The sequence below is a fragment of the Pseudoliparis swirei genome, chromosome 11 (assembly GCF_029220125.1).
Source record: "Pseudoliparis swirei isolate HS2019 ecotype Mariana Trench chromosome 11, NWPU_hadal_v1, whole genome shotgun sequence".
Lineage (NCBI taxonomy): Eukaryota > Metazoa > Chordata > Actinopteri > Perciformes > Liparidae > Pseudoliparis > Pseudoliparis swirei.
In genome coordinates this window covers 18616826-18621888 of record NC_079398.1, presented here as the reverse complement: position 1 = coordinate 18621888, position 5063 = coordinate 18616826, and positions in this window count along the sequence as shown.

Genomic DNA, 5063 nt, shown 5'->3' with positions numbered 1-5063 from the left:
TTCTAGACATTTTTTCAAATGTGCATCTTTCAAAAGTGCATTTTTCAAATGTGTCAATTTCGGCTCGTTCCGCTCAGTCAATCCTTTCAAAATAAATCTCTGGCTTTGCAGGAAACCACTAAAACAAACCCAAAAAAGTGTGTATGTACTTGTGTGTATTGTGTATCAACATGTCCTCACACAATATGATATTTTACAAAAGAGTTATCCCTCATTTTTTACGACGAAAATTCCAGCGGCTCGTGTCAATCTCCGCTCGTTACACGCATTCAGTTCTTCCAAAATAAATCTGTCTTCGCAGGAAACGACTAAAACTACTTTTTTTAGGGTCGAGGAAAAGTTTGTGAAGCGCTGAGTGAGATTTTAGGAGCTCAGTGGCGTTAATAAAGTATGACATTTACGATAAAAAATAAATAAACTGAGGAGCATTTAACATGTAGGGTTTAAAAAAAACACCCTGTCCTGTAAATGATACATCACCCCATCACTCAGCACGGCCAGATGTGCGATAGCCTGCAACGATTTTCAATCAATCAATTAATCAAATATGGAAAAAGTGGTGACAGTTTTGTGATGCTTATTATTAAATTTCTCTTGAGTCATTTGAATAAAATGTATACAAAATTGAACACATGCTCAAATCTGAAGAGTAGCCGGCTCCTCGGGTGCTTCGGATAACATGTTTGACCCCCGAGTGCCGGTAAATCATCCACATCTGGTTTTACCGCTGCATTATTTAACCTCGCTGTTTCCCCCCCCTGAGCCTCATTTGGTGGCTTGTGATTTGTTGCACACGCTCGCCTATCGGTTGGCTCCGTAGCCCACTTCACATTATCTGTTTGTCTGAAACATCGTGTTTCACTCTGAACCGTGCAGGTCTGTTTTCAGCTCCGTGTTGCGGCCTCGTGATAACCGTCACGCTCCTCGTCAACATACTCGGGATCTGTTTCTTTGCTGGTTTTAGAACCACAGTTTTAACAATACCGCCTTAAATGAAGTCTCAACAGCCTCTGCTGCAACTCATTATCGCCAAGCATGCGGGATGAAATCCAGGGGTTTATTCCAAAGACCAAGACTCCAATTTTGTACCTAAATGAGCCAATTTGCTTTGTGTAAAATGTCAGCTGGACATCATGTGGAACACTATAACATGTTTTAGTCATATTCTTGTTTTTGCAGCAACGTGTTTCTTGCTGCAAACCGGCTCCTTACGTCTTCTGTTCTTCTTTGATTTATTTATTCATCACTCCCCTCAACTCCTCGGAGCGTTCCAGTTTCTTTCATCTCAATATTTTGGGGTTTTAACGTTGCAATACAGCCTCACAGATGGATGCAGACGACTAGACCACTAGCTTTGTGAACACGATGGAGCATTTAGCAGCCAAAGAGCCGAACACTTTCAGTAATAATAATATATAACATTGGATTTGCATTCATCAGACAAAGGCAAATCCAAATGAGCCAAAAAAACATTAATTAATGCATCTTAAATAACTTGCCTGTTTAAATAAGTGTAGATATTGTGTTTCCACCAGTTGCTCAAATAACCCGCCATGCAGATTCTTTTCTGATTGCCATTCAGAGCTTTTGGTTTCTCCCCTTGGATCAGCGAAGGAGAACATAGACAGCAGAGATATGTCCAACATTGATGGCTAAATATTTACACTTTGTTTGGCTTGTAATGGGTCCCCCCCCCCCCTCCCTCACCTGAAGTGAAGTGATCAAAAGTCACAAGCCGCTCTTTGTTCCCCGCTCTGCAGCCAGTAAATCAAGTTTCTCTCCCTCTGCAGGATTCATGCTCTCATTCACTGAAAGCGGCACAACGACCTCCTCCCATAAACCTCTGTGTAGATCAAGCCTCTTTCCACTGAAAGTTGGAAAATAACTCTGTTATTTAGCACCTGTTCCCTCTGGTGTACCTCCCAAAGCTCTTTCTGCCCATTAGAAGCCCCGTTTTGGCTTCGATTTGGCTTTATTTGAGCACCGACGGGTCTTCTCAAAGGTCAAAGAAAAGCCAGCGGAGAGATTGCAATAGATGCTGGAACATAAATGGCGAAAACGTTCGAGCCAACGTGGAAGTTGCTGGACCCAGACTCATTTGTCTTCTTTTTTTTTTAGGAACTCCGTGGGTCTCGTATCACTTCGATGAAGACTTGGCACACGGAGTCGGAACATTTCCCACTGAGCATGCTTTCTTTTCTATTGCTTGACCTTGTCAAAATGAACAGTATCGGTGGACGCATCTCGGGCCGTCTCGTGCAGCACACGGCGGCGTGACGTCGCGTTTGGGCTTTTGAAGATGGACGTCGGGACCGGACTCCGTGGAGATTACTCTAAAACCTTTGATTGCCGTTCCTAAAGAGGACATCGAGCTTCTGATTGGACGGCTGCTATTAAGGCCTTCTGTCATGGCCCTGCTGATGCGCCCCGCCCCCCCTTTCTGGATCATGGTCCATGCCTACTACGAACTATTCATACACTCTTTTATATTCATTGAATGTGTTCATGTACCTCTGTCATGCTTCATTCTGGTCACATGACATCTATTGCTTCTGATCCTCCTCTGTTGCTCTCCTGAAGATTTCTTCACTTTTTGCCCCGTGAAAGGTTTTTTTCCTCTATTCTTTGGGAGTTTTTCCTGAGGTCAAAAGTCAGAGATGTCGTATGTGTACAGATTGTAAAACCCGCTAAGGCAAATACTTAATTTGTGATATTGGGCGATAAAAAATAAACTGAATTTAACTGAGAAATATTCTAGTTTGAGTGAACACTGTTTGGCGGTACTGTCCTCTGCCACCTGTGAAAGCGAAATTGTTTGCTTTCCTCTCCGATAATCAAATACCATACACAAGTGTTTTGTGCATTAAATATTATTTTAGCTTAGCATACAGACTGGAAGCAGGGGGAAACCGCTAGCCCGCTCAGATTAAAGCTCATGGTACAAAATAACCAACAAAATGTGTTTCCACATGTGCTATGCTAAGCTCAGCTTTACCCCTTGGTTACATTTCCATATAGTTCTCGTAAAGCTTTGCACAGACGTCAATGAGTATTCATCCAAAATGTTAAATACAATTCTTTCAAGTAGTTGAGTCTTCTTCAAAGGCAGGTGGTTACTCGGGGCGGGGGGGAAATAATCCAGAAGCACAGTGGCCTCTTTAATGGTTGACTCTGCTCGAAGGAGGGATAACCACACACACTTTCACGAGGTTGGCAGGTCTGGAAATTGTTCCTGCAGAAAACCCACCGATCCGAGCGGCTCGCATCGTCCGCCGCTCCAATTCCCATCACACGGCGGTTTTCTTTTGATTCTTTTAAAAGCTTCGTAGGTTGGTTTTTCCAACTCAGCCGAAACAGCACTTAAATCCTGAAACACTGCGACCCAAAAAAAGCTTTGGATGGATATATTTTTATCCCTTAAATCCCACATAAATCGATCACCAGACAAATGATTCATCAAGTACGCCAAATAACATGCGTGTGCTCTCCTTCTGCCCGTAAGTCACTTTAAAGAGATTCAGCAGGACCGACTTTATGGGTCATTCGCTAACTCAGTTTATTAGGATGATAAAAAAAACAGCGGTACGCTTTATTAGGCTTGTAATGTACAGTTAAAATCACAGGATGTGTGTATTTATAACCATTTTAGATGGACACATCGGGTCATGCATTGTTTAGTTTTGACCCTGATAATAAAGCATCGATAACGACTTAATGAAGAAGCTGCATGTGCCGTGACACCCATACTTAAATCCATTATTGGTACTTAAATCCTTCAGATTTCACTCGTAAGGAATGCTCACATCTACAAGATGATCTCAATGATCCCGTTTGAAGTGTACCGGCTCTTATTAACTGCTCTCTCACACTTTTCCCACATGCCGGGCTCAGGTTATTAGTGGGTCAAAATGGCTGCACGCTGGTATTTGGAGAGTTTACACTGTGCAGTTTCCTCTGTGCAACTGGAGAATCCATCGAGCCAACGGGGGAGAAAATACATCTCACGATATTCACTCCTTCAGACGGCATCTGCGAATCCCAATGAATGTCAAATCGCAGTCGGAGAGCCATAAATCATCAGATGTGCGCGTCTGTTTTATCTTTATTTCCATGAAAACCATAAAGTGGGTTCAAGAACTGAGAAATATGATACTGCAGAGAGCCGACCAGAGCTGACCAAGGTAACGGTTGCATTATATTTTTTCAAACTGTTGACTTTATTGTTTCTTGGTCCCATCTCAAATCCTAAACAATGAGCAGATTTGATGTCATTTTAATCCCAACGCATAACAGTTTCAAAGAATCTGTGGAAACTCTGTGCGGTTGGTGTTCTGTTGCCGCTGCTTCCAGATTTATTTAAACAAGTATGGCGGCGCATTGGCCACCGGTTTGTGGTTTGCGGTTGTTGTTGTTGTTCTCTCCAAGCCCATTAAAGATGGCCGCCGAAGACCAGTACATCAATGGGAGGGTTCAAGCTGTATGATTTAATGCAGGTTATTTCTAAACATACACACACAAGGATTATATATTTTGTGTGTAAAAGAAGTCCAACGTCAACGAGTCCCAGAGTGTGTTTACGTCGTGGTCAAGGCTTGTAGTCTCTCGTCTGACCTCCAGAACCCCCCCCCCCCCTAGCTCTCACTTTAACCCTTGTGTTGCCTTCGGGTCAATTTGACCCGATTCAATGTTTAACCCTCCTGTCGCCTTCGGGTCAATATGACCCGATTCAATGTCTAACCCTCCTGTTACCTTTATATTTACTAACATATTTTACCCTTGAGGTCAATATGACCCCAGCTATTAAAATCTCCAGAAAATTATTAGAATTAATATTGTTTTCAAGTTTAAGTGTGAGGTACTTTATGTTTGTTTGTTGACTCCCGAAAGAACACCGACATTAAACATTGAATCGGGTCAAATTGACCCGAAGGCGACAGGAGGGTTAAATATTGAATCGGGTCAAAATGACCCGAAGGCAACACAAGGGTTAATTCAGCTCCATCTGGATGAAGATAGCCCCCCCCCCCCCCCCCGTCTGGCAGCTCGGCGAGACCCCCGTGCGA